Source organism: Cryptomeria japonica, chromosome 5 (assembly GCF_030272615.1).
Source record: "Cryptomeria japonica chromosome 5, Sugi_1.0, whole genome shotgun sequence".
Classification (NCBI taxonomy): domain Eukaryota; kingdom Viridiplantae; phylum Streptophyta; class Pinopsida; order Cupressales; family Cupressaceae; genus Cryptomeria; species Cryptomeria japonica.
Window position 1 is genome coordinate 824,597,751 of NC_081409.1, and position 24,429 is coordinate 824,622,179.

Genomic DNA, 24,429 nt, shown 5'->3' on the forward strand with positions numbered 1-24,429 from the left:
ATCAAGAAGTGTTATAGATCCTTTACCTCTTACTGGACATGGTGCATCATTACCAAATCTAACATAGCCTCCATCATAATCTTCTAATATAACAAACTTGTGTTTATCTGATGTCATATGATGTGAGCATCCACTATCTATAATCCTAGAATCATTAGTGTTTATGTGAGATATTAGGGATTTTTCTTCGTACCTTTCTTCATCTAATCCATCTTTGATAGCTACATAAACTACTTCCTCTGTATCAGACTCTTTTGATTTATCATCATTGGATTCCTCATCAGCTATTAGGCATGTCTTTCTATCTCTTCTTCTGAAGTCTCAGTGTCCTCTATAATGATTATCTTTATGTCTGTCATCTCGGTAATCTCTCTTTTCAGTAGAATCTTTATCAAGACAGTTAGAAGCCATATGTCCTATCTTATCACAATTGAAACATTTCAAAGGTAGTTTTCCTTTATACTTACCTTTGCCTCTCGGTAACCTTTTAGCTAATAGTGCTTCAAACTCTTCTTGCTTTTTGATTTCCTCATATAGTTTGTGTACTGCCTCCATGTTCTTACGAAATTTTTCACTTGCTCCATTGTGATCTCCTTCAGAGTACTTATACTTTCTTTCATTGTAATCATTAGATTCATCAAGATGAAAAGAACTAAATGCAGATTCAACTTTATTTACCAAAGATCCACTGTTATCCAAGTTACTTAACTCAAATGCATGTAGCTTACCAATAGTAGCATCTAAAGAAACTGGCATATTAGGTACAGACCTTAATTCATTGATTGTAGAGACTCGGATTGCATAAGTTGGTAGAAGGGTTCTCAACAACTTACTTGTTATGTCCTTTTCTTCAATAGTTCAACCTGCTCCTTTGATTTGATTGACAATCTCCTTTAGTCTTGTACTGTACTAAGTTATGTTCTCACCTTCATTCATCCTCATAAATTCAAGTTGTCCTCTTAGACTATCTACTTTTTCTCTTTGAACATGTTCATCTCCTCCATATACTAATATGAGCTTATCCCACATTGCCTTTGCATCATTGCAGCCTTCTAGATCATTAAACTCTGAGTTGGTCAATGCAAATGTTATTTCAATCATTGCTTGAATATGTTCTTGCTTCACCTTTATCTCTTCCATAGTCAATGGATAGGTGCTCTGTGTGACAAAATCATTCTCTAGATAGTACACAACATATTCTCTAACTCCTGATAGATGTAGCTCTAATACCAATTGATAGTTCTGATACTTAATATAAGTACAGATCCAATAGCCAACAAGATGAGAGGGGGGGGGGTGAATCATACAAACTTAATCTTCCATAAAAACATCATATTCAACCTCGGTAACATATACTTCAGTAATATAACCAAAACTGTTAAACATGCAAACTCAAAAGCATATAAACATCATAAACCTCATAACACCAGATTTAACGTGGAAACCCAAATAGGGAAAAACCATTGTGGGATTTCAGATCCACGAAGAAATATACTCTTCTAGAGTATGCTCGGTTAAAAGAAAATCCTGTTAAAGATTACAAACACATTGCTAGATGTGAACCAGTTAAGGGATTTCCCTCATATCTGTTAGGATCTTCACCTTGTTAGAAGTGACCTTGTTAAAGGATTTCAAACACTCAATCAGAATGTCACCTTGCTAGAGGGTTTTACAAATAAGATTGTTAAGTCCACTCAGTTAAGATGTTTTCTGTCACTTTCACAAAATAACAGTAATAAAATCTATCTGTAACTTCACATCTAAAATGCTAAAGTAGATTCCTATTTGTTCAATACAATCTAGACATAGAACTAATCTTGTCTATCTACTGAGCTTCTATACTTTGTTATTCAAATAGGTCTTCAAGCTTCTGTACTCGGTAATCACTATGTAGCATCCCTATCCATACACTTGCCCGCATACATTGTTTATCAATAGTTTCCTATTTATAAACAATTAGGTAACCACTTAATCTAATTGATCACATTTTCCATGATCAATCATAGCCATCAGATCTTCGATCTTGTCCAGGTTCAATGCATCTTTTGATCTGAAAATGTTTTACCCCACCTCAGAACTTGCATACATTTCTTGGAACTTGTGCTAGGGTATTGTGGTTCAATATGAGTTGTAGATCTTCATGCCAACTTTCTATTGCCTTAGATTCATTAACAAACTTCATCCACGACTCACCAATCATTTAATCAGTTCCAGCTCATCATCTTCCTTCATTAAATATCGCATGTAAACAATTAATGCATTATGTTATAGCTCGGTTACAACTCGGTAACAACTTGGTGAATACTAAAATTCACTTGGTAGACATTCCGCCTTCATTAACCAATAGCAATAACCTTACGATTTACTGACTAGGTTCCTTAGGGTTTATCGACTAGGTTCTTTGCTTGATAACATAGTATAGTATTAACCTTTACAATTTACAACATATGTATGATGTTAAAACAATCTAAAACATCATGATCTCATCATTGTCTGACTTGGTACTAGTTTCCCATTGAATACCTTATTCATCCCCTTATTCATCATATTCTTTCCTGTGTCTTTTACTGACCTCTTTATACTCTTTAAATCATACTTCTCAAGATATGGCAACATCATACTGAATTAGAAAATCAATTTCTTGACATCAATGACAAAATAATAATATCAAGACAATAAACATCTTTAATCAGTTATATCCATAATCATCAACAACCTTCTCAATATCCATATGAAATGCCAACAATCTTTCATTGTCTGTTATAATGCAATATTTCCAACAATGGATCGAACCCTGGAACGTCTTTATATGAATAGGTAAAATTGACTTGCCATCTTTTGAATGGTTTCAAGTATTTTTGTCTTGCTAGTTTTGATAGAGAAGTTGCTAGATGTAGATCAGTTGTCCCAATGATAGTTTCCTCTGCTAGTGCCATTATGATAGATAACTTCTCTTGATAAACTTTAGTTAAAGTGTCAAATCTCCCATCTTCCGATGCCTCAAGGAGGTTTTCATCGTTAGATGCATCCTTTATTTTTCCATTTTTTTGATCTAATGTTGCCAATGAATGGTTTTCAGCATTAGACCTGATATTGTTTTCTTTATTTTCACTTTTGCAACTAGGAGATTTGACATCCATTTGACTTGAAGATATGTTAGCGAAATCCCTGGTGAAAGTTGTTGCAGGTTTTATTTCATCAAGATATAAGGATATGGCATGGTCATTTGGAAAGGTATCAATAGAAGTTTGTCCTTCATTTTCCCAATCCATAGGTTCAGGATAGCTTAAGGATAAAGGATCTTTAGGTTGAATAGTTTCAAAGATATTAGGGGTCATGATAGAGATGTCAAAGATTTTGGTATGTATTTCCATGTATTTCCATGTCAGTCGAATGTGATTCTGATTCAAGTAGGCTAGTTCCTAATGTTTGTTCAGCATACGTGTGAACTACATCAAATACTATATCTGCTTCTTCATCCCTCTCAATTTGAAGTTGCTCTTGTTTGTTTTTCCATGATAGAAAATATTCTCTGGTCCCTTGATCTCTTAGCTACATTTTTTTTCCATGTTTGACAAAATTGATGCAAATGATTGTTCCTTGGATTGTGTGCTTGAAGCTGCTACCTCTCTGTTATGTGAAATAATGGCCTCTTGAGCTGATTTTTGATTATTACAACACTGCAATGGATTTGAGTCCATTGATATTGTGATTTCTTGTCCTTTGTAGGGAAATTTGACCCATTGATGATAGGTTGATGGAACAACTTGCATATCTTGTATCCATGGTCTCCCCAAGAGTATATTGTATGGTAGGTCCAAGTCTAGAACTTGGCATGTTGTATCCTTTTGCAAGGGTCCCACTCTGATTGGTAGTATCACAATTCCCTTGGCGTAATGTTCTTCTTCATCATGTGCTTTTATTTTTATCCTTTTTTGGGGATCAACTGTATCTTCTGAATGTCCTAGAGCATGAACAAGACTCAAAAGAAAATGTTCAAGCTAGCTCCCCCATCCATTAGGACACATTTAACAAGCGTTCTATGAATGAGGACTTCAATTTGCAAGCGAGCACTATGGGGATTTTGCAATGAATTAATGCTTGGATATGAAAGAGATGAGCTTTGAACAGGATCCTCTGAAATAGGTTTGATGGCCATTATGGATATCCCTTGGGGAACTTCATCTTTGGATGTATTCTTTGGCAAGGATGCTATGGAAGGTTCTTGCAAGCTTTCAAGAGGTGTAGGAATAGATGCCTTTGTATAATCAATTTGCTTATAGGGGCATCTCTTTAAGAGGTGCATAAAAGAGCCACCTTTCTTTTGAGATGTATTTAAATCCTTGTGAGGTTTTAACATAGTTGGATTTTGATTTTGAACTTGTTTGATTGCTTTGATATGTTGACTTGTTATGTCTTCTTCTTTTTTTTTTCTTTGATATGTCATGTTGATATGATTTTTTAGATATTCCCAATGTTTCTATTTTCATTACAGGGGTTCGATTGTCTAAATGTTGTTTTGATAAGTGATCAATAGTCAATTTCAAGGCAATAGAGTGATATGACACTACAAGAGAATTCAAGTGTTTAAAAGTTTGTAAGTTTTTAGATCTTCGGTTTAGGAGTGCAATGATGATGATTTGATAAGAACCAAGTCTAGTAGGAACAATATATCCTACGATGTGGGACAAATTTATCCTGACCAAATGTTTCATTTTCGTGATAAGGGATGATTGATCCTGATGAGAAACTATGTTTGAGTGATCAGTTTATCAAAGAGGGTGATAATGCACTTTGAGATGTTTAGATTTTGAACTTTTTGGGGGTAAGCACTTGAAAATCTTGAGGTGTATATTTTCTAAAGTCTGATTTTGATGGATGATAACTTGACCAAGTAAACCAAGCAGACAATATAAGCATAGATTGACAGATAAAAGGTTTTTATGCTTACTGTAAATTGATCAGGCAGAAATGATAAATCTGAAACAGGCATGCAGGACACAATTCTGGACTGACAGATGCAGAGTTTCGTACGATAGATTACGCAACATAGAATGACAAGAGATACAAAACAGGATGACAGACTAGTGACTTCATGTGTAAAGCAGTGTTTTGTACGATATAGAACCTTGACTAGTACGACAGAAGATCAAGCAGTACGACATAATATCTTGACTCGTATGATAGGTATTTTAATAGGTGTAAAAAGTGTTTGTTTGTTTGAGTTTTGATCACTGAATTTTGATGTTTTACTTTGGTTTTCTAGTTCTAAGTGTCTGATTTTTCAATTTAGGGATGAATACACAACAAACACATGATGTGATACATGATTCTCAATCAAGATAAACCCTAAGGAAGTTGGCTGAGAATAAAAACCTTTGCTTACTGACTTAGGTACACACCCAATATCTAATCAGAATACGGCCATTGAGTCTCATGCAATGGATTCTCAATGTCGTATTGTCTGACTCCAAATGCTGATGGGGGCACGATATGGTAGGTGTCTTGGGAGAGTTACTATCTCTCTTTCAAAAAGATTATCACCCTTTCGGAGGTGAATCAGGTAGCTTCTATTTTAACCGCCATTAGTAAGGGATCCGTTCGGCACGTCAGGGTATACACTCAATTAAGAGGTCTCCCAGCATTGAAAACCAAGGTTTCATATACTCGAAGGTATGGAGGAGAGCTATTCCCAAGCACTATTGTTGCTTTGATTTTCATCAAAAACACATTTATTTTATAGTGGGTTGGATTACTTTGCGTTAGCTGTTCCCACTTAGGTCGTTACCCTCTCATCGGCCTTAAGGGCTAAGAGTTAATAACTCCTTGGGAGGGCAGGCCTACTAAAGAGATGCACTAATGAAAGTCAAAAGGATGAGTCTAGCTTTTTGATCACCTAAGAAAGGTGAGATCATACTCGCCTATCATCAAAGACATGAAATACATGGTTGTTCATTTCTTTAAGCCCAAATTGAAGTGTGCCTAAAAATCTTAAAGAATACACAAAGTTTTTGCTAAATCCTTAGGCAACCTGCAAAATAGATCCTTTAGTAGTCATGATTGTGTTTTGAATTTGTCTTTGACAAGCGTATCTTTGATAAGTGTCCTACAGAAAAGAGTTAGGCTGCAAACATCTCATAGACATAACAAGATTAGCATTAGTGATCCGAACTATGAAATTTAAAAAAAAAACTATATGAAATTTTAGCGTAACTTCAAATAGGCATAACTTTCTGCTTGAGACTCAAAATGATGAACCATTTAACTCGTTGGAAAGTCTCCAAGATTTGTAGATGAGATTCTTAGACACTTTCAAGGGCTAAAAATGACCAGAAGGCCTTAAAAAATGCAAATTACCAACATATAGACAAACTTGAAAATTCTAATTTACAGTTTACCAAAAAATCATAGAACGAGAGACTCGTACGACATGCTTTATCAATTAGTATGACATAACTTTAGATTTTGTACAGTAATACAAACAGACTCGTATGACATAGGATTTAATAAGTAAAAATTTGTACGAAACAAAATTAGCTCTAGTACGATAGTGAAAATCAACTCGTACAACACATGATTTACTAGCAAGTGAACTTGTATGACATGAATTTATACCTCATACAACAAGGAAAATGGGCCTGTACAAGTCAGGATAAAGTGTCATCTTGGGCTAAAAGGGAGTTCGTATGAGCTGAAAAGGAAACTCGTATGAATATCTGAACTAGAGCCAGATAGAGATGAAGTTTGTTGAAGATTAAGAGGTCGAAAATGATGATTTCTGCCCCATGGTGGGCACCAAAATGTCATGCTTTGTGAAGTGTACCTGTACCTACAAACACAATGCACTCAATAAATCATTACAAGCATGGTTAGAAGATTTAAATCAAAGAAAGACAAAACCATAGCTAATCAACTTATTGCCTCCTAGTAAATGCGAGTATGAATTTTGCTCTCAGATCTTCTTATGCAAATTCCAGTGACTTGACTACACTTAGATGGAGGAAATGAATGATGAAGATGTATGTTCTAGCAAGAATAGCATGATTAAGCTACATGAATGATTGATCTAGCATGAATAAGCTAAGATTTAAGGTAAAATTGAGCATGATAATATTGCTAAAACTGATAAACTATAAGCTAGATGCCTATGATTACAATGCATAAGATGAGAATGAGATGGGATCCAAAAATGATATGAAATTGGGACCCTTTGAGCTCCAAAATGAGGTTTATTTATAGGATTTTCCAAGGCTAAGGGTGATGTGGCAAGAATCAACTATCAAGATTGATCTGAAGATATCAATGGTTAAATTGGAGGAGGATGGCAAAGGGGGTTGGATTAAAGGGAACATTTGTCATCTCTATGGTGACAAGTGTCAAGATGCTTCTAGAAGGGTTGGATGAAAGTGAACACTTAGTGACAAGTGTCACAAGGTTCTAGAAGATGTTGGATGAAAGGGGACATGTGGGTAGGTAGAATGGGTTAGGTTTAGGAGTGGTAGAAGTTAGGAGAATTTGAATTTAAAAATTCAAATAATATGAAAATGATAATTAATCTCAACAACTCATGATTGATTTGTTTTAATTAATTAAAGGATTAGAAGAAATGATTTTGGATGAGGGAATTAATTAATTTGAATTAATTAATTAAAGGGGATTATTGAAATGAACCTATTAAATAAATCCTTAGATTTATTAATAAGTAGAGGAAAGGGGAAATTTAATCAAATTATCTAGTGAATTTAATTAAATTGGGGAGGGAGATTAATTAAATAATTGTTTATTTAATTAATTATCTTCAGACCATTTTTAGGTGTATACAGTATATTACCAAAGCGCTTAGAGACCAAATACAATAGGTTACCTCAAAGTTTATAGATCCAAGCTCTTACCAATCTTGGGTCTATACCCTCAAGGCTTATGGGTTGTTGATCCCCACTCTCTCTTGGAAATTAACCTATTGCTTGGATTTAGACTAACCCTCTTTGGAACATCTCATTCCCATCTTCTTAAGTACATGTAGTAATAACATGGTTTAGACTATAAGCATACTAATTTCTTATGTATTATGAATATATATTATTATTATTTATTATTAAATTATATTTCAAAGTAGGGACATTACATTTAATCTTATCTTAAATTATATTAAATATTCAATCTGATCATCAGAAGTATGTTGGCACAAAAGAAAAAACAAGTACTAAAAGACAAAAAAAACGTAAAGGTTTCATAGCACTGACCTCAAGTTGAGCACAACTACTACTATGAATATCATTCACATATTGCTTGAATTTGTCATCATCACTATCGATATTGACAACTCTATTGGCATCAAGGTGTTTTTATTTTTTTATTTCTTTGATAAAATTTCTCAGTTTGTAGTTTAAAACATTATCTATATGAGGAGTGATTCATTTAAAAAATAGTCAACAAAAGGCAAAATTTCATAGATTCGTTGTTCTATTTATAATCAAAATACATTTGTGGACATATTAAAAATATAATATAAAGATGATATAGGTGAGAATCAAAATATTGAGGGATAGACTCTTACGTGATTTGAATCCATGGAATCATGGCTATTCCATGCAAAAATTATAGACTTAACAAAGGCAGCCAAATTTGAAACTTTCTCAGTGAGACTATGTAAGCAACTCATTATATCTTCTATTCCTTCATTTGTGTTGGTATGATTTTCTGATTCTCTTAGTGGGCGTTCAAAAGATGGATGTGAAATATTTGTGGATGAACTAGATTTGCACTTCATACTACCTACTTCTCTATTACTCTTTTCCACCTAAAATACAATGTCAATTTGAACATATAGTCAGTCCAATTTTTTTTAATTAAATAACACAATGTAGACTGAGCCAAAAATCCATACACTTACTCCTAATTTGTCCATTTTGGCTTGCAACCTGCCTCAACCAAATGACATATATTCAGTGCTCACATTATCTCTTGCTTTCTTGCCTTTGTGATCATTGTCAAATATTCTTCAGAACGCATGCTTTCCTTCAATGCCTCCAACTATTTTGGAGATAGAGTGGAGTAGTAAGACATCTCTCTTCCCTGCATGATTTCTTGTCTACAATTATATCTAAAATTGTTCATCAAAAGTTTCATCTTGTTTTTATAATATTTTCTTGAGATTTGTCCACCAATAGTGTCAAAGGAATTTTCCATTTTTTAATAACATTTTCCACAATTTTTGGATCTTGGTCTACAAAATTTCATTTACATATATCCAAATGTGCTCTACATCTTACGCCCAACTTAGTGGCCCACCTTGGAACAATTTTCCCAATGGGTTCACCATCTCTTGACACCTCAACTAAGAATGTCTTCTTCCCTTCTGATTTTCTTTCTTTTGCATTCTTCTCTATAAATCTTGACTCAATCTCTTTCTTTTAACAAAAGCAACCACATCTTTTGTTAAACCACAACCAATATTTCTAGATGATCCAATAATTCCATCAAAAGTTGTAGATGCAACAACTTCAATCTGAGGCACTGGAACTTCATGATCATCTGCCACATTATGTGTGGCATGTGTAGATAGATTAGTAGTGGTCTCTATAGATTTCACTTCAAACACATCCTTTAAACTTGAATAAATCATCCGCAAATTCAATGTTCTTTTTCTCTCTTGTTTTTCAATAATTTTTCTTCGACTTTGTGTTAAGAGATCACTATGTGGTATATTAGACTGCACATCACCATGTGGTAAATCATGCTTCACATCACCATATGCTTTGTGAGATTTCACATCACCGTAACTATAATTTTCACCAAGTACATTTGTTGAGTCACAAAAATGTTGGCTTCTACGAGTTGGCCACATTGTATCTTTACTTTCTTTTTGTTTTTTCTCAGGTTTTTCTTTGCACCGTGTTTCTTGGTTGAAAAAACAAAAAATATATCATATCATGTCTTATGTACATAAAAATCTGGCCTATAAAATTTCATTAAACAATATTAAACAAATAATATACTACTTAGCAGATTTACAAGTTGCTTGTTTGTCAAACCTAGATACGATAAAAAATCATTATTTTTGGCCACATGCTCTTCACAAAAGTGCTCATAATCTGTGATTGGAACTTCATAAATACGATCACTATCATCTAATTTGTGCCTTACATTCTTTTTCCTCATTTCTTGATGTCCAAATAAATATTAATGTATAATTAGCTCATCAAACCAAATAGTTCACAAAACATATCTTAGTGAATCATAGTTTGATAGATATAATAGTGAATCATCTAGAGCAGGTATAAGGTAGTAACAAACCATACCATGATAGTCATAGAGCTAAAAGATTGTCATTATATAGCAGTCCTAATAGATGTAGAGAAGTCTATGATACAAAAATAGAGTAAAGTATAGTCTAAGATAATGCCTATCTATAAAGACATTTCATCAGATGCTTGCCTTGTAGTCATTATTGTTTTAAGGCACAAGTAAAAATCACAGTGTAGCATGGTTACAAAGATTAAAGCTAACATATTCATATAGCAACTTTTTTCAACATTAAAAATTTCAAACAAGTATTAGTTAGAAGGTCTATGTCCTTACAACATAAAATAGTCTTAAAACAACATCAAAGTCTTCAATAAAAAGTCATAAAATGAGGCTCATCAATAATCATTTGCATTACTAGTGAGATTAGAATATTGATCACTAGTGTCTACATCTGCTTGATTTTCTTCCTCGTCCTCATTTCAGAAATGTAATACATTCTCTCTCCCAATTTATTCATTTGTAATCAATATTTATTCTTCAAATAGTCCCTCATCAATGATAAATGATTGGTTAATTTGAAGAGGGGAAACATACGACTCATCTGTCTCTGATAAAAAATGTCATGTATTTGCACTCACAAATCCATACTCATCAAATTGTACCATAGCTGGTCGGATCCACTTACATTTTAATAATATAGGACTATTTTCACCAAAATCTACTTGAATAATATCTTGGATCAATCTAACATTAAATTTATACTCGTTTCCATGAAGAAATTCAGCACTAACAACACAATCATAATTAGTCTTTCCTTTGTCTTATTCTCGCACTCTTAAGTGACTACCATAGGCCTACATTCCACTAAAACTCATAGCGCATAAATGTAGAGATTGTGAAAGTTCGCTTTCCTCTGTTGTTATATTGTGACCTCCTTATTTTGCATCATTGATTGCATTAGCAATCCATGTTGGCATTTTTGTTGTCTAAGTTGTGATTGTCATTGATGGACACACACTTGTATTGAGATCCCCTTTATATGTATGAGCTCATGCTCAACCAGTATTTGTTCCAACCTGTATGTGGTATACTAGTCTTTAGACTAGTGGTGATTTTGCAGAATGTGTTTCCCAGTCTAAAGTGGCATGTCAACCCCAAGTGGTTCATAGATCACAAGCAGTACGAGGGAGCAAAGTGGCACAACACATTCTTACCAGTCTTCATTTTTGTCAAACCGGCAACCGGTATTTTTGTATGAACTGGTAATACTCTGTGATGATTTACCAACTGGCATTTTGTGATGAGTTACCAATCCACTGATTGTTTGACGGTGTCGACACATTGATGGTACTTTTTGTGTCGTGTTACTGAGTATGTCTAGATTCATTGAACCTAGGAAATTGTAATGTAATCCTATTGGACCAACATGAAATTAGATTCCTTTAAAAGGACATCATGTCTAGGGTTTTAAGTTGTTGCTAAAAGAGTTAATGTTGAGCTAGGGTTTAAGGTGGAAGTTGAGAATGATCTTATCTGAGAAGATCAAGTTGTAACTATGAGAGAGAGAGAAGACTAAAGTAATGCTGTAATGCATTAGCTATGAGCAATACTGGATCTAACCAAGAAATTTGTGCTATTAGATAGATCAAACACTTGTTGATTACTCACATCTTTGACAAGTCTGTAGTTCTTAACCGGGTAGGCCTCAAAGCCTTTGTAAAATCCTCTAACAAGGTGGTTCACACATGTGAATCTAAAATCCTCTAACAAGGTAGTCTTTAATCAAACTTATCTCCTAACAGAGATTGAGATTCCTAACAAGATTTGTTCTAGTGAAGAACATTGTAAGACCTTAACTGGTCTGGTTTCTATTCTGCAGATTGTGACTTGTGAGTTCCATCTCACCGTGGTTTTTCCCAGTTGGGTTTCCACATCAAATATCTTGTGTTATGGTTGTATTGCTTTTGTGGGTGAATACTTTATTCGCATTTTGGTTTGCATGTGTGGTAACCGGTTTGACTGTTAGACTGCTTTACCGATTTATCTTTAGACTGTGTAAGTGTTTTAGTGCAGAAGTTTTTGGCATACTAATTCACCCCCCCCTCTTAGTATTCATCAATTGGTATCAGAGCCAACCTTTCTATAATTTTAACCACTTGGAAAGAGATATGGGGGAATACACATTGAGGGAACTTAGTCAATAGCTCACTAAGTCTGAGTAAGCCTATGATGATCTTATGGTCAAATACAAGGCATCTCAAGCAAAAGAAGAGAACATGCAGAGAGGCTGATGGAACTATCTGAAAGTAGTTTTGAAGATGAAGCTAACATGGAAGCCATGATTGCTGAAGTGAATAAGCTTAATGAATCAAACTCCAATTTGAGAAAGGAGTTGGAAGGACTGACTATTTGGTTTAGTTAAGAGCTTGAGAACCAGAGAAAAGTTGAAGATCTGGTAAAGGACAAAGATCATGAGATCTCCAAGTTGAAACAAGAGATTAGTGCATTGACTGCTCACCTTCATGAGAGCAGAATGGAAAAATAAGACATGCAAGGAGAACTGAACATTGCCATCTCTGAAAAATGCAAGTCTAATGGAGACAAATACTACTATTTCCAAAGAACTCTTTGAGTCAAAGGAAATACTTGCAAAGTTTGGAAAAAGTACTGTCAAGCTAGAGCAAAAGCTTGAGTCATCTAGACCGGCAAAGAATACCAATGGTCTTGGTTTTTCTGGACATGAGGAAGGAGAATCCTCAGGAACAAATGCTGAAGCATCAAAGAAGCAACTGACACTTTAACTATCTTAAAGAAGGACACACTGCCAATGTATGTAGGAGCAAGGCCTAGAATAATTTTCCTTATTTTATCAACAATGTACCTAGATCAAATAAGTTCAATGGTCATTGTTATGCATGCAACAAGTTTGGGCATAGAGTATTTGAATGTAGGTCTGTAATGAATAACACTGGAAGATATCCTTAGAGGACCCAAGGAACTGGTCTTGAACCTTTTATGAACCGGAACCACAACCAGTTTAATGTCTTCAATCATCAATCAAGAAGCAGTGGCCACCAAGTAGCAACTGGATGGAGAGAAAGTTGTATGATCTATCATGGTCATGGTCACACTACTACAACATGCAGAAGGAAGAATGGAAACATGTACAATGGACCTTGGAGAGCACCTGGACATGTTCGCTATCACTGCAACAAACCGGGTCACATTGCAAGATTCTGCAGAAGCAGAAAAAGTATATCTGATGATATACCACTCACTCAGGAAGGAGAAATAGATGTTGAAAAAGTTCAAAGGGACATGAAGAAAACATGGAGGAAGAAACCAATAATGTCAGAAGAGGAACCGGTTTCTGCACCTAGTGTGGAAATATCAGAACCAGCAAACTAAGCCTTAAAGGCTTAGGGGGAGCAAACAGCGAAATGCTTTCGAACCCCCGGTTGACACCGGTAAAAGACCTTAATTGGTATGCGATACTTGTCGCTTGGCAGAAGACTGGAAACGGTAAAAAGGAAAATTAGGGTTTACGCCCTAGTAGAGGAGCATTAATGATGGTAGGTGAGAAACATGTATAAATGCATTTTTCAAATCATTTCTCACTATCTATTTTCGAGCAAAGAAAAGTTTCCAAGTGCAGAGCAAAGTAAAGGTGATTTGAGCTTAGATTTCAAGAAATTGGATAACCTTGAAAGAGATTCAAATCCAGTTTGCAAGCAGTAGTGGAGAACTCAAAGCAGTAATTTGGCATCCGATGAAGAGTGGAGTGAAGTAGAATCAGGAAGCTCTAAATTCGCATTTGAAAGGTATTTTTCATGTTCTTGAAATACTCTTCAATGGCTTCTACATCACATACAAGTTCAAGTACATCCATAGAGTCAGATAGTTTTATTCAGAGGAAGTCCAAATATAATGCTTTATCACAAGTTCCAGCTAGAGTCATAGTCGAAGAAGAAATTTCTGATTATATTGATTGCAAAATAGAAGACCTAGGGTCTTTAGCTATTCATACTCAGTTAGGTCTATTTTGTGGCAAGGACAAAAAGATCAAACCGGAATTTAGTGTCATAGAGAAGAAGAAATTCCACAATGCAGTGTATTTTCTAGAAGACTTCACAGAGGATCACATCAGGATCATTTTGAGTAGAGTCCATGGTGACAAGATGTACCAAGAGAGGACGCATGATATCACGCCTCAGGCAATTCATGCAGTCATCGGTTTCTGCATTACAGGGGAAGTGCCAGCCCTAAGAAAAGTGAGCAAAACGGAAATAACCAAGCTCACCAGTTCAACAAGTGATTCATGGGGTATGATAGTCAATCCTATCAAGGATGATCTAGTGAAATACGCCTGCATGGTGATAGGATACATAACGTTTTCAGCTAGCATGATTAATTCTATATTTGCTACAGTGGTAAATGCTACTTACTGAATGATAAAAGAGGATGCATCTTTTGACTTATGCATCGGCATGCAGAGGAAACTCCTGCTAAATCTTAAGGCAATCAAGCAAGACAACTCACTAAGGTTTAAGTTTGGGCAATTGCTGGTTGGGTTGTTTTTCTATTTCCAAGGCTACTTTCCTAGTGTAGGAGATGTCCAGTGGTCCCCTAACCAACTGATAACCAAGGAGATAAAGGAAACTGTGCAAGCCATTGGAACTGGCTACCTTGAGGTACTGAACAAATATTTTGATGAGTTCAGAAGAAAGATGAGTCAGAGGGTAAGAATCTCAGGTGACATAGTGAAGAAATATGAAGATGACATCTGTTTTACTATTCAGGTGGACAAATGCCTAATGGAGGTTGTTGAGCCTAGAATGGAGGAGGTAGAGCCAATGGGCTATGAAGTTATGTTTGACATGCTAGAAGGGTATGCCTCAACCCTTATTGCCTCGCCTCTTGATCCAAAGGCTAAGAGGACCAGAACCTACTTGGAGAGGATTGCACCAGTTGAAGAACCATCGGTGAAGAAGGGAAAAGAACTGGTAGCTAAGAAAGCTAAGGTAGTGCCTACAACATCGGCACCAGCTACCACTGCAACTCCAAGAGTGACCAAGCGGTCACCGGCAAAGAAGAAACTGGAGGTAACACCAAAAAAAGTCTTCAAAAGAAAGAGGAAGACTAAGGCAAATGAACCAGACTCTAAAGAAACTGAGTCTGATGAATAGCCAAAGAAGGCAAGACAGAAAAAGAAGATGAAGAAGAATGAACCGACAACATCCGCACTGGTAAATATAGACATCTCCTCATACAAACCTTTGACACATTGTCAAAGAATAGTAAAAAATATTAGGAGAAAGTTACTTCATGATTTAATGGACTATTATGATGAATTTAATAGTGAGGAAAAAGATGAAGTACTACAGGAAATCATTCTTTATTTATGTAAAAATGACCAGTCACCATCAGAGATTAAATCTTAGACATCGGATTCATTATTTAAAGCATTAGATAATAAATGGTGCATTTCCATTGAAAAGGAACAGGAGATTAGGGAGAAAGTCTTTGCACAGTACTTCCCCAAACTCTCTAATTCAGAATTATTTGATGCCCTAGATCAAAATAAAGGTCTCTTCTTCACAAGGAGAAGAAGACTCTAGTTGTTGGAGGGGAGAGTTGATGATGTTGAAAAAGATACACATCAGCATATAGCTCATGCTATCAGCTCTCACAAAGCACGAATGGCCAACCTCTAAGAGAAAAAGGAACCGATTATTTCCAAACTGGATGAGGTCTTCGATGAGGAAGGAAACCTGGTTGAAGAACCAATCAACACCATTGATGTCGATGCCCTGGATGTAGATGATGTCACTCACGACATACCTTCTGAGGGAACTAAATAGGGGCAACAAGTTGATCAGGGTGGTGAACAAGCTGAGAACACACTACAAGTGGCAAAGGAACAGGAAGAGAAAAAGAAGAAGGATGAAGATGAGAAATAGAAGAAAGAGGAAGAGAAGAGAAAAGAGGAAGAGGAGAAATGGAAAGATGAAGAAAAGAAGAAGCAAGAAGATGATAGGAAAAAGAAAGAAGAAGAGGATAAGGAAGAAAAGAGAAAGAAGGAAGAAGAGGAGAAGAAAAAGAAGGAAGAGGAAGAGAAGAAGAAGAAGGAAGTGAAAGAGAAGAAGAAGAAGGAAGAGGAAGAATAGAAGAAGAAGGAAGCGAAAGAGAAGAAGAAGAAGGAAGAGGAAGAACAAAAGAAGAAGGCAGAGGAAGCACAAAAGAAGAAGGAAGAAGAAGAAAAGAAGAAGGTAGAAGTAGAGTAGAAGAAGAAAGAAGAAGAAGACAAGAAGAAGATGGAAGAAGAAGAGAAGAAAAAGAGAGAAGAGAAAGAGAAGGAAGAGAAGGAGAGGAAAAAGAAGGAAGAAGTAGACAAGACAATCGAAGTGATGAAGAGCACACAGATGGAGACTCCTAAGGCAACCGGTAGCCAAGCCAAACTGGCTGCTATCTCAAGCCCCATTGATCTCCAATCTGCAAGTGAGTCTGAGCTTATGCAGAGCATCAAGGTTGCCCAAGAGTGCCTTGAAGGCATTTGTAGGAAAAGAGAACAAGATATTATTCAGGCGGTTGTAGACACAGTTACCAGTTTAATCCTCGGTACTAATCTTCCTAACACTAAATCATCACTAGCACAACTCAAACTTCTATGTACTATAGTGGATGATTAGGTGTAGATTCTAGAAGAAGTAGTAGAGGCCAATGTAAAGAAAGAGCACCAAAAGGATCTTAATGTTGGTCTAGTGAAGAAGTTGAATGAGCTTAGGAGTGAACTACTGAAAGATCAAAAGGACATAAGGAATGCCTTGGATGAGGGAAACTTGCTACTCAACAAAATCTGTCAACCTCATCTATTCTATGATGATGTGCTAGCCAAGAAGCAATAGCTTCAAATGGACTTACAGTCCTACTTGGGCACATTCAAGACTCCTTATGATTCCTTTGCAGCATATGGGCAAACCATTCTCTGGTTCTAGGTCCAGTCAGCCAAGATGGAGCAAGAGATCTGCACACGATCTAGGGATTTGCAGGAGCTTCAACTGGTATTACTTCCATGACTGCAAATTCTTCAGAAGTGTTATTTGAACCTAGATGCCCTGACAGTCACATAGGAACTGAGCACAATAGATGCCATGGAGGAATAGGTATCCCAGATGCAGACAGAGAAGGAAGTGGCAACCTCCCTACTTGAGTCTTGGTCCCTATCCATGAAACAATTTTTGTAGGACTATAAATCAATTTTTGACAAGTATTATTCATTATTGTCATAAACTCTTTTATATATATATGGAAACAGAGTTTTTCAGCGGTACTTTGTCATTGTTGGCAAAGGGGGAGAAGTATATCTGGTTTTTATTTTTTAAATTTTGATCTTCTATCATATGGGGGAGAAGTATATCAGGGGGAGAAGTATCTATTTTGAAATTTTGATATATGCTATGATATATGTTATATGCTCTGATGATTATGCTTTGTATGCAAAATTGCTATACACTATGTTGATTAAGTGATAGTGTATATGCTTAGGGGGAGCAATTTTGTTAATGGCAAGCTTTTTGTTGTAAAACACTTAGATGTCAAAATTTTATTTTCCTAAGTGTTGCCATCAATGCCAAAGGGGGATATTGTTGCATTTTTGTTGTCTATGTTGTGATTATCATTGATGGACACACACTTGTATTGAGATCCCCTTTATATGTATGAGCTCATGCTCAACTGGTATTTGTTCCAACTGGTATGTGGTATACTAGTCTTTAGACTAGTGGTGATTTTGCAGAATGTGTTTCCCGATCTGAAGCGGCATGTCAATCCCAAGCAGTTTGTAGATCACAAGTGGTATGAGGGAGCAAAGTGGCACAACACATTCTTACCAATATTCATTTTTGTCAAACCAGCAACTGGTATTTTTGTATGAACCAGTAATACTCTATGATGAGTTACCAACCGGTATTTTGTGATGAGTTACCAATCCACCAATTGTTTGGCAGTGCCGACACATTGACGGTGCTTTTTGTGTCATGTTACTGAGTATGTCTAGATTCATTGAACCTAGGAAATTGTAATGTAATCCTATTGGACCGACATGAAATTAGATTCCTTTAAAAGGACATCATGTCTAGGGTTTTAAGTTGTTGCTAAAACGGTTAATGTCGAGCTAGGGTTTAAGGTTGAAGTTGAGAATGATCTTATCTGAGAAGATCAAGTTGTAACTATGAGAGAGAGAGAAGACTAAAGTAATGCTAGAATGCATTAGCTATGAGCAATACTGGATCTAACCAAGCAATTTGTGCTATTAGATAGATCAAACACTTGTTGATTACTCACATCTTTGACAAGTCTATAGCCCTTAACCGGGTAGGCCTCAAAGCCTTTGTAAAATCCTCTAACAAGGTGGTTCACACATGTGAATCTAAAATCCTCTAACAAGGTGGTTCACACATGTGAATCTAAAATCCTCTAACAAGGTAGTCTTTAATCAAACTTATCTCCTAACAAAGATTGAGATTCCTAACAGGATCTGTTCTGGTGAAGAACATTGGAAGACCTTAACCGGTCTGGCCTTAACCGATTTGGTTTCTATTCTGTAGATAGTGACTTGTGAGTCCCATCTCACCGTGGTTTTTCCCAATTGTGTTTAAATGTCAAATATCTTGTGTTATGGTTGTATTGCTTTTGTGGGTGAATGCTTTATTCACATTTTGGTTTGCATGTGTGGTAACCGGTTTTACTATTAGACTGCTTTACTAGTTTATCTTTAGACTATGTAAGTGTTTTAGTGCGGAAGTTTTTGGCATACTAATTCACCCCCCCCTCTTAGTATTCATCAATCCAGTCTTCAAATTTTGGAATAATCTCCTCCAATCAAATCGTGATGGTTGCACTTTTGAGGTCAATGTTGCATCCAAGTTTGATTCTCTTCTTCATATTTTCTACATAAAATAATTATTTACAAATAATAAGATTAATAATATAAATATTTAAATGCAATTGTGTAAATAAATTTTTGTGTAATTTCTTTTTTACCTATGTCACTTATCGAACAAATATGTGTTTTGAAGAATAAAGTCATGTATCACACTTATTTCTTGATATGATAGCTTCAAGAGACATCCATTTCCTTCTAATAGTTCATCTGCAGCTCTATCATCTTCATCATCATCCCATACACATCGATTGAAATTTTTAAAATCCTTCATATATTTTGTGCAAAATCCCATGGCCTCTTGCATTAAATATCCCTCAGACATGATGCCTTCTTGTTTTTCCCTAGTACGGACAAATGTTTTCAAAACCTTCATATATCATTCCATAGGATACATCCATCTCATTCTTATTGGGCCACAATGCTCTAGTTCATATTCTAGATGTATCAAAAGATGCATAGAAATGTTAAAGATTGTTCCTGGAAATTCTCGTTCCAATAGATAAAGGACTTCAACAACCGCCTCCCTCAAACTATCAAATTTTGAAGGATCTAATACAGGTAAGCTCATTATCTTTAATATTAGGCCCAACCTTATAATTACCAATCTTGGCCCCTTTTCCAAACTTGATATGTTTACCACAATAGGTAAGATATTCTCGATTATGACTTGATAGTCATGGGTCTTGAGACCTCTTAAGCTATTAATGTCAGTTTGGCTTTTGATGCTACTACTTACATATCTAGTGGGAAAGCAAGTCTGAGACATCAACTGCAAGAATTGTGCATGTTGTTCCTTTGTCTAGACGTAAGGAGCACCTGGTTTTCTATATTTTCATTATCATATTTTTCAACCAAAATATTTTGATGAATATTTATTTGTCGAAAGTCTTCACATGATGAAATAGTATCTAAGAAACCAAAAAGAGTTTCTATAATAGCATAGGCTATATTTTTCCTAATATGCATAAAGTCAACAATATGCCTAATGGATATATCCTTAAAGTATGGCAACTTATACAATACGCACAACCATTCTACACCACTTTCATTATATGGATCATTTCTACTACGCTCAATCCCATCATTTTTAACAAATGAAATTCTTTTGTGTCCATACTCAATAATGTAATCACCTGTTATTAGCAATGACGCTTCACGATTCTCTTCTTGATTGTTGAAATGTGCTTTTTGCTGATGATATGGATGATCCATTTTAAGGTAAGCATGATGTCAAAAATAAATAGACTTACACAAACTTCTTGAGTGCCTCACAAAATCCTTAAAGTTGCAAGCATGACATCCATGGTATCCATGAATTGAGAGACTAGATAATGTGCTATATGCAGGAAGATCATGAATCATAAACAATAAGGAATCTTTTAAAGTTAATTTGAATGAATAACCATCCCTTAAAGATTGAATTTCTTCAATTCATTTCCAAAATTGGATTAGCTCATCATACAATGGCTCTAGATAAGCATCTATTATTTGTGAAGTCAAATTTTTCTTTCTTGGTATAATCAATGATAACATTAACAAAAATGGTTTAGTTGCTAACCATGGAGGCAAGTTATAATCTATTAGAAATACTAGCCATATTGACCATTTAGTACTTTGATCTGAGAATGGGTTCACCCCATCTTGAGCCAAACCCAACCTTATATTAAGAGGATCTTGAGAAAAATTAGGCCATCAATTATCAAATTCCATCCATGTCCTTAAATTAGGCCCATGTCATTATTTTCCACCAGTGCTCTCATTTTATGCATGCCATTGCATAAGTTCAACAATGTCTCTACACCTATACAGTCAGAGTAATCGTGAGATTATCACAAAGTGGGCAAGAACTTTTCTAGGATCCATAGATGATTTCAACCCTTGTCTATACCTTGCTTCATGACATTTCAGACATTCACTATCACTTGCAAATTTTTCCAAAATAATACACAACCATTCACACATGTGTGGATGTTTCATACCCCAAGCTGATCTTACTAATTTTCTTTTTACATTTAATTCATTTTGTTGGCAATGTGGAGTCAGCTGGTAACAATGAACTTAATAATGCCAATAAATGATCTACACTCTCATTTGTCCAACCATGCACCACTTGCAAGTTAAGACTTTAAAATATTGTTGTCAAATGACTTAACTTACAATTAGCATAAACAAGATTTAAAGAATCCTCCATTGACAAGGCCCTATCATCCCTTACACCCTCATTTAGTATTCTATCAACTTCAAACCCTTCATCAAACAATTATACCTCTTCATCTATGTTTGGTGCCACTTCATCTATGTTTGTTGCCACTTCGTCTATGTTTGCTGCCTCTTCATCTCTCACAATCTGAAATTCTATCATATCTTCATAATAACTGTAATCTCAAGGGCTTATACCACTATACCCATAACTTATCATATGTCGATAAATCACATTTCTTTTTTTCACCTTTCCACCAAGACAATGATTACATTGACATGGATATTTGTCCAAAGCTCATGTCATTAGTTACTCTTTCATCATGTGCATGACATTGCTCCACAGTCAACCTTTGACACTGATCCATCTATAATATTCTGCATTCTAACATTGTTTTGAGATCTATCTTAGATTTCGAGGCCGTAATAGAAAGAAGAGGATACAATGAGTTTTTTTTTTATATCTATCTTACATTCATTTAAAGTTTACCTACTAAGAGTGGAATATGTGTGTGTTTGTTATCAGCTTACTTTCAACAATGAGGGTTTCAATTTACCTCTGAATTTGTTGCAAAGGGCCTCGGTGACTTCAAATTTGTTGCAACAAACTCCGATTTCCTTGCCTACCTTTTCAAAAGTCTCTAGGTCCTATCCAAACAAGCTTTATCGCCCATGCAAGTTATCCAATACCTGTCCATGAGAATAATAAACATAAAATATATTCCAAAGATGACACATTCAAGGAACATTCAAATAACTAGTGATATTCAATAATGACACATTAATGATTTATACTCTGATGCAAAGAAATTCATATACAACATAATCATTAGTGTTTTGTTTAATACATAAATTTATACAAGATTGAAATCACATTTTATATATCTTACTATCGATGCAACCATTGCACTTTATTTGGTGCAAGTGCTAGTTATTTTGTGGATGACTAATGGAAAGTAAATGAAAGCTATGCACTTTACAAGGTGCTTCCAAATGTTTGATGACCACTCCTTTTGAAATCGGAAGCAACAAGAACAATCCAGAGTGGATTTTAGAGTATGTTATCAAGCATTGCAGTGAGGATTGGCTTATTTGTGGACTAATCAAAGCTCTTCCTATTTCAAATGAAAATTTTAAGCTAAAAAAAAATGATGTTGTTGAAGAGTATTTCCTCATATGCTCACAATGAGTCAATTGTGCAGGTACATATAATGGAACATCATAGAGTTTGGCCATGTTATAACTCCATATCTAGATTTTGTGGATGACTAATGGAAAGAAAATGAAATCTATGCAATTTATAGGGTGTTTCCAAATGTTTGATGGCCACTCCTTTTGAAAGTATACTTGGATATTGAATAGATATAATGATTTTTGTTTGACACTCAAGAGAGAACTTATCTAGAGATTGTACATTTTGGGGAATGGGAATATTCTTGATGACTATTCTATGCACGTTAAAAGAATTCCATCCCTTAACTGTTACTTTCATTCTTGACACAATTTTTATCAAACTTGGTTAATTTATCTAAACTTGTAAAAAAATACAGAGATTCCATAAAGTAGTTGCACCTAAAAATATTATAATTTCAAAATTTGGAGAGATTAAGTCTTAAATGACACAAAATCAGTGATAGAGATCATAAATAGACTTTCTATGATAGAGATGATGTAAAGCTACAAAGTGTAAAGGAGACATATCATAGTCACGTGGAAACATACAAAAAATGCAGTCATGCTTCACATAAGAATCAAGGAAATCAATTCATTATTATATGGGGCAGAAACATGATCAATGATCACAACTACAAAGAAACTATACAAAATAGGGAGAAAAGCTAAAGAATAGTTTTCAAGGTTTGAAGAGTTTCCTCCCTAAAAAATAATGTTGTAGAGAAACACAATCTAAGAACAAAGAAGAAATCAAAATTATTTTAACAGTCATCAATATGTAGCATCTAGGTGCATTAAATGATAATCCTTATTGTTGAAAGTCAAGGAAAATATATGAGAAGATTGACCCAAGATATTTTGGTAAACATAAATTCAAAATGACTGCCAAATATCAATGTGATAGAGCTTAAGGCTCAAAGATCATAATGACTTTAATGATAGTATTTGTCAAACCATGATATAAACAACCCAAGAGGAATGGTAGTCCTAAAAAAGTCTTGAGACACAAAGCAGTTAAAGCTCAAAAGGGAAAGGTAAATACAATCATATTAGTCATCTACCCAAAGGAGAAATAGAGATTCTAAGAAACACAAAGACACCATCAAAAAGGATCCAAATACCATTAAAATGTACAAGGGTCACATGCAGTCCTATTATGATTGTCATTATGATCCTTCCAAGATAGACCCAATGGTGACAAAAGAGATATATGAGGTCATGATCAAGTCTACTCAAGGTGTAGACATGGTTAGGATAGTATTAGGATAGAGTTACAACCATTAAGACAATAAGAGCAACCATAGAATGATCATAGAGGAGATTTATTTAATGATTTAAAAGCACTTGGTCCCTTGAGACAAAGCAACAATAGTCACTTGAGATATCAAAGAGAAGAACACTCGGTTAGAAATAAGAATGAGATCATTATCTTTATAGAATAGAGATCATAGAGAAACACACACTTAAGTATGATCAAAGACACTCAAAACATTGAAGAGAAAAGTCAATGATCAAGTAATGAAGGTCCAGACCTAAAGCATTTACAATGGTCATCACAACTAAAGAGAAAAATAGCTAAAGGTATAAAAGAGATATCTACTGCAGTGCATATAGGGGTTGTAATGCCTCACTAGGAAACCTTGAAGGGATAAAGCTAAAACACAAGAATAGAGTACACATATTTTTTTTTAAAGTTAAAACAAAATCAAAGATACATTGAGATAACATTAAGTTTAGATTACACAATGAAAGACTTGACTAACACCTAAAGAGTTTGCCAACGTGATTACATGATTCAACACTAAATTCAACTCACGTTAATTAATCCAATTAATTTGATTAACTTAATGATGTGATAATTGTTA